Source organism: Mytilus californianus, unplaced genomic scaffold (assembly GCF_021869535.1).
Source record: "Mytilus californianus isolate M0D057914Y unplaced genomic scaffold, xbMytCali1.0.p SCAF_5, whole genome shotgun sequence".
Classification (NCBI taxonomy): domain Eukaryota; kingdom Metazoa; phylum Mollusca; class Bivalvia; order Mytilida; family Mytilidae; genus Mytilus; species Mytilus californianus.
The window spans coordinates 48,567,693-48,575,690 of NW_026262701.1; positions in this window are offsets into that span (position 1 = coordinate 48,567,693).

Consider the following 7,998-nt stretch of genomic DNA (forward strand, 5'->3'; position numbering starts at 1 on the left):
TTGTTCATTTTAAAATAAAAGAACATTTGCAATTCGACCGTGTGTTAGCAAAGAATACTTTACAACAATTCAACTCTTAAATTGCAAAAAGATCTCTATAAATCTGTATTAATTGTATACTTCAAAATAAGTTATCAACAACTGCAACAGCATCAATTATTCTGGATTTTAAAAAAAAGTTACTAATGGTCAGGACAACTGTTTAAAGTGACCAACAATTTGAGATCGAGTTTTGAAAAAAAATCCAGATGTGGATGCATCAGGACAGGTTAGATGTAACCTTAAATCTATAAGTTCAAAATACACACCCAATACAATAGCTTTAATATATATATAAGTTAATTCAGATGCTTATATGTAGGAATATAAATATATGCTGGGTAAATGTCAACGATCCACACAGAGAAATGTAAGATATTACAATTTATCTTACCTCCTATACATTTGTAGGACTATGATTGGTTAAAAGTAACCGCGTGGAGACCGTGTATATTCCATATTGGGCTAGTAGGCGGGGCTTATTTCAATACACGGTTAGTAGTGGTTTTACGTCCCTTTATAAAAACAACACGGTGTTGAGGAAAAATCTTAACACAATGTTTTAAACAATGGAGATGTGTCTACACATAAAGTCAAGCTCTAAATAAATCCCTAGTTTACATTTTTCGGCAAGTTTCGAGCGTATACACAAAAATGAAATGAACGAGAGGGCCATTTTAACAAATTTTAAAACAAAATTATGTTGAATATAACGCTATTAATGTGTTCTTTCAAATCTTTTTCCATAATGTGACTGAATTTGTATTGAAAATAAAAGACTATTCGGCAACGGAATTTATAGACAAGACTTACACATATAATTAAACATAAGTTATTGAAGCAATCAAAAAAATTCATTACAGATACATATAAACCAACTTGAATCCACAAATATCGTCCGTTTCAGGGGCGGATCCAGCCATTTTTAAAAGGGGGGTCCCAACCCAGGATAAAGGGGGGGGTTCCAACTATATGTCCCCATTCAAATGCATTGATCGTCCAAAAAAGGGGGGTTCTACCCCCCCCCCCCCCTCCCCTTGGATCCGCCACTGCGTTTGACTTCTATTTTTTTGCAGAAAATTCTTAAAAATGAATTTTTACAAATCAATATTTTCCTTAATTTCTTGGAGCGAAAATAACCATTGAGCCTAAAACGAATTATTTATTTATGAATTATACGAACTGTGACTTTTAATTTGAAATTTTTTAAATTAATTATTTTTGGTCTGTAATTAAAAACGAAAATAACCATTCAGCTTAAAACATATAACAATTTCAGAATTTTGATATACATTTTGAAAGAACAAAATATATTTCCTGATTACCAAACAAACACGAGATTATAAAAAAATATACGTTATTTTGCGGGCATTTCATATTTTTACGGATTTTTAAAAAAATTATATACATTGTCACAGTAGGTATAATAATGTCCGGCTGGGATCGTGTTTTTTCGAGTGATTTGATAGGGTTATTTCGGGTGTGACCACGTTTTTTCGACTGAATATGATAAAAAAAAATGTAAACAAACAGACATCCATCCATTCTGGTAAGACGTAAAAAAAGGTGCTAGAACCTAATATACAAGATCATAGAAGGTAAATAAGTATTTGCGATAAAAAGATATTATCAACTCACATTATGTTGTTTTAAAAAACGTTTAATTTAACCTTACAAGTCTTTGTTACAAAATATAAACCTTTCATTTGATACCTTAATAACAAGAATATATTCTACAGAGTTTTATACTTACACCTATGCGTAGGAACTATTTTGTTTTAAATATGTACCACTTTCCAGTATGTTCATTTTTGACCGGGCCCGATACATCTTACAAAGTCTATCCGAATCATTTTGCAAAGAATTCCGCTCAAACCGGTGCTAGGGGTCGTCTTAAACTTGCAATGAGATGAAATTTTTTTTTGCTCCGTGTTGAAGGCCTCAATGTGACTTTGAGATGACGAATAGCAATAAAAGCGCTGTTCCTCTGCTTTTTGTGTGTTTTTTGCTTTGCATGTACTGATTTTGTGTCATTAATTGATACCTCATATCCTTTGTTTTTCTATTATATTAAAGCCATTTTTGTACACATATCGATGCAAATGTCAAATAAAATGCATACATGGAATCGATGTATAAACTTAGATATATACAGAAGCTTTACAAAAATTCTTGTTAGTGCATTGATAAGGACATTTTGGAGATTAAATTCATTTTTATATGTCTGTGTTTTTTCGAGAGCAGTTCGTGTTTTTTCTAGTGCGTCCATGTTTTATCGAGTGAAAACACACAATCCCTATAGTTAAAATGTAATATGTCAGTGCATTAACGTTCAAAAACAATGAAAAAGTTCAAATAAAGTACTTTTTCAAAGCACGAATCCAATACATTAAACCAGTTTGATAATGCTGTATTAACACTTACATTTCCAAAGGGCCAAGTGAGCTTTTCTCATCACTTGGCGTCCGTCGTCTGTCGTCTAGGGTATCTAGTTTTAAAAATGTGTCCGATGACCCCTTCCACCAATCAAGATGGCCGACATGGCTAAAATAGTACATGGGGGTAAAATGCAGTTTTTGGCTTATATCTCTGAAACTAAAGTATTTGAAGCAAATTTGACTGGGTAAAAATGTTCATCAGGTTAAGATCTATCTGTCCTGAAATTTTCAGATCAATCAGACAAGCCGTTGTTGGGTTGCTGCCCCTGAATTAGTAATTTTAAGGAAATTTTGCAGTTTTTTGTTATTATCTTGAATATTATTATGGATAGAGATAAACTGTAAACAGCAATAATGTTCAGCAAAGTAAGATCTACAAATAAGTTAAATGACCAATATGGTCAATTGACCCCATAAGGAGTTATTGCCCTTTGAAGTCAAATTTAACAATTATTCGTAAATTTTTGTAATCTTTTACAAAAATCTTCTCTCCTGAAACAACTGAGACAAATTTAACCAAACTTGGCCACAATCATCACTAGTTATCTAGTTTTAAAAATGTGTCCGATGACCTTGCCTGCCAACCAACATGTTAGACATGGCTAAAAATAGAACTTAGGGGGAAAATGCAGTTTTTGACTTATATCTCTGAAACTAAAGCAAATGTATAACGGTTGCATTATTTCATGCATCAAATGTAAATAAAAATATCAGGTGAGCGACAGGCTCCTTGGAGCTTCTAGTTATATATTGTTTTATTGCCAAGTCTTATAAATCACATGGACACAAGCAGACGTGCATTTATTTTTGGATAGATATAACATGTCTGATCCCAAGTAAAGACTGATCACTTCATGCACGTCCTCTGAATCCAACTCGCACAGATTTACATATATTTGGATCGATCCAACATGTCCTCACCAATGTAAACATGTCAACGACCAGGTGAAAATGTTGTATCGATTCACACAAGCGGGTAAATGTGTGTTTTTAAAGGGGCATTAGCTGTCAAATTCATGTTCACCGATTTGACCCAAATTTTCATTTTTGATTAATAACATACTAAAACGTATATCCAAATTACGAAGTGAAGTCTATAATAAAAAATTAACGATGCATTGACTCGATAATATGTATAAGCATTTCGTGTGTATTTTTGTCTAGACGTCATCTTATTAACCATCAAGATGACCCCGAAGACTGCCGACGGTCATATAACCCATAATAAACATAAATATGAATATAAATAGATAGCGACCACGTGAAATTGGATTTTTCTAGGTCTTTCTGATTTCATATTGTAGGTTAAAAAGTATGTTTATCATCGTTTTTACCTGTATAGAATAATTTTTTGTGGATTGAATCAGTCAACCAAATGGTTCGTTCTTGTTTCACTTTCAATGTTGACATTCTTTTCCTTTTGATAACTGAATACATGCGTAACCCATCTCCAGCAAAGGGGTTAAATTGATGGTCTCATGAATACGGATTAAATGAGGTCAAATTATTCACTTGCAAGTAAATAATTCAACAGCAATGTGTCTTAGTTTATTTTGACAAAATTGAATCAAACTGGCTGCTAGAAGAGAATTATTCATGTTATTATTTCACTATTTCACTTTCATTAATGATTGTTAAATTTTATTTTTTTTATATCTCTTTAGCTAAAGCCCCTTTAACAAAAAACACATCCTAAATGTTTCATTTACTATTTGTCTTGATGGTAATATGTTTTATTGTTCTAGAAATGGAAAACAAAAACAATGTTCAAATGCTCCTACTGTGCAGAGGAGTCTGATCAAGCGCATATTATGCTTGGTCACACAGAAATTAAACACCATCAGAGCTTCTTTTTCATCAGAAATTAGAAATTAAAAGAATATAGATTGACAATGTATATTTGTGAGGTGTACGCATATTATATACACATTTCTGTATTTCTGTGTTTTTTTATTATTTCAAAATGATTGTTTCAAAGCTTATAGATTATTTATTTCATTTTTTATTAAATACATTGGATAAGTCCCAGATGTTATCATCAGCTCAGTTGTCAGAACTTCGTTACTGACATGATTTATAACAAACATTTCTAAAATTGTTTACCTCCAAGGGGGGCGTGGGAATAGAAATACTGTCACTTAGGTCCACTTCCGTCCGGCAGTAAAACCGTTGTCAAAGTGGGGCGTCCGTTTGGCTATGCGGAATGTACAAGTACACAGCCATGTCCGGTCAGATTTGTTCGTGAGTGCCACGCTCTCTGCCCATTAAGAATCCTTGTAACACCCCTTTTAGGGGTCCGTAGGTGGCCTGTTGCAAGGCAAAATTTCAGTCCCCATCCAATATACCTTCATTTTCAAGTGGCAGCCTAAAATATTTCTCGACCTTCATCCCGAACGATCTCTATTACAGGACCTACCTAGTATTGGATTTATTGCTAATTTGTTCTCGTCCTGAATACGCATGAAATATTTGCAACTGGACGTTGAGCAACCAACAATTAATCATCTAAAATCAGGGGCGTAGCTACCGTCTTAATGAAGTGGAATCACAAACTAAAGGGCGAGAGGTCTGGGGGCCGCCTACGGCCCCCAGTAGGTCCAGGGCAAAGCCCTGATAGGGGGGGGGGGGGGCGAGGGGGGCGAAGCCCCCCCTGAAGATCCGCATTTATAGCGTTTCAAAACAATCACAACCGTAATAAAAATTTTACATTTTTGTTGTGGTTTTTTGGTCAACTATTTGTTTAACTTCGAGTCGAATGAAGACAAAACATTGTCGTTTGCGTTTTTTGTACGCCGTGAGAGCTTTTAAAATCATGGAGATTTGTTCCATATGCTAGTATTTGTATTGAGCAAAGTAGATGAATAAAAAAAAACAATAAACAAAACACAATACTATATGTGAAGTTTCTGTTAGAATAAGCATCTTTGGATACTAAATACTTGGTGGACACATTCTCCAATATTTTGCTGAACATATGGATTTAGATGTTTAAAAATTCTGTGGGTAAACTCTACATGCAAGAGACAGATAGGAATGTCTAGTTTTACGCAGTTAGGAATTCTCGAAGTTGAAATTAATGAACTTTTTCAGAGGGAATGGTACTTTGATCACGATCTTTTCATGATCTGTGTTTGTTAATTATCCAGCTAATTAACAAATACATGTGCATTCGACCAGTTGTATGGCAATATCTAGATGATAACAGTGAAGATACGTGTATTAAAAGTTTGGTGTTTCTTTCGAACAAGAATCAGCAGTTTACTGTCCGACTTGGACAGAAAATTCATTATAAAATTGAATGACCAAATAGTCCAGTAAAACGAGTTAGAATTAACAATTCATTTAAATGCTTTTACCATCAACTATTCGTATAGCCGGCCCATATAGAAACGACTTCGAATTATCGAATCTATATACAAGATGTTTTTTTTTGTAAAATAAATAAAAACGTAATACATGTACTGGAAAATGAGTACTTTCTTTATAATAACAGCAGTTCCAACTTCTCATCTATTAGTTTACGGAAACTATTGATTGATCGAATGGTTATTAATGTCCAGTAGCAAATATAACATGCACACCAGGACGGGAGTACGTTTACGTGTTGTGAAAATGAAGTATTCGTGTTGTCAAGACCTACATACTTGGTCAATTTTGAACTAGTTCACAAGGTAACAGTCATTATTCCCGGATCGATACGAGTTGAAGTCTTCGTTCTAGTAAGATGTGTGTTTTGGGGCGAAGCGGAAAATAATAATTTTCAAGTTTTTTTGTTAACCCTAAAGGAATTATGTTGTTTTTTTGCACTCAAGGCGAGTATACGTTATGGTGGTGCTACCGACAACTATGTAGCTGTTTTTTTTCCTAAACAATGTCCGTAATATAAAAAGTTCCGCCATGTTTACACCAGTTGTATGTATTCATCGTACACATACATGTCTTACAGGATTAAAATTTCGCTGCATGTGTATTCCTCTTGCTCTTATTCTTTGTGTAGTTTTTAAAATGCATACATAGAAAGACTAATTCCTAGAAGTTAACTTTGTCCCTCTCTCTCTCTCTATTTTTTTTTTTTTTTTTTTTTTTTGGTGAAAACGACGTTGATGCACGTGCTGTCATGCGTCCGGGTAGCTACGCCCCTGAATACACTAAATATAGTTGACCTATAGCTATTTCCCAAAGTTCAGAAGATACAGACTTAATAAAGAAAACTAAACATTGACCAATGAACCATGAAAATGGGGTCAAGGTCAGATGAACCATGCCAGGCAGACATGTACACCTTACATATAATCTATGCATTAAATATAGTTGACCTTTTGCTTATAGAATCTAAGAAACAAACTTAACCATGAAAACTTAACATTGACCAATGAACAACTAAAATGAGGTCAAGGTCAGATGATACCTGCCAGACAGACATATACAGCCATACAACAAATATAGTTGACCTATTGCTCATAGTTTAAGAAAAAAGAACAAAACACAAAAACTTAACACTGAGCAATGAACCGTGAAAATGAGGTCAAGGTCAAATAAAACCTGCGAGACTGACATGCACATCATAAAAATATTTCCATACACCAAATATAGTTAACCTATTGCATACAGTATAAGAAAAACAGACCAAAACACAAAAACTTAACTATAACCACTGAAACATAAAAATGAGGCCAAGGTCAGATGACACCTACCAGTTGGACATGTACACCTTACAATCCTTCCATACACCAAATATACTAGACCTATTGCTTCTAGTATCTGAGATATGGACCTGACCACCAAAACTTAACCTTGTTCACTGATCCATGAAATGAAGTTGAGGTCAAGTGAAAACTGTCTGACGGGCATGAGGACCTTGCAAGGTACGCACATACAAAATATATAGTTATCCTATCACTCATAAGAGAGAAATTAACATTACAAAAAATCTTTACTTTTTTTCAAGTAGTCACTGAACCATGAAAATGAGGTCAAGGACAATGGACATGTGACAGACGGAAACTTCGTAACATAAGGCATCTATATACAAAGAATGAAGCATCCAGGTTTTCAACCTTCTAAAATATAAAGCTTTGAAGAAGTTAGTTAACGCCGCCGCCGCCGCCGCCGGATCACTATCCCTATGTCGAGCTTTCTGCGACAAAAGTCGCAGGCTCGACAAAAACTGCCAAAAAAGCCTCATTTTGAGATCTTCGCATTTACATAGCCATTTTGGGTGAAATACGTAAATTTCGCCATTTTTATAACGTCATTGTGACCTCTCTGCACTCAAGTGTCCAGATTATATTAATCTGTTCATTTATCAATAATAAAAGTAACATAATTTTGAAAGGCTTGAAAAAGTTTACCTTTTTGCAATTTCAGGGGCCAAATAATAGCACTTATCATACCTCCTTAGCTTCTTAGTGCAATTGGAAATAAGCGGAAACGCCTTTACATGTATGCGAAATACAATTACATGTGTTTGTCAAGTATTGCATCGCAGGACGTCGCTAACATAAATGAATTATAATTTGAA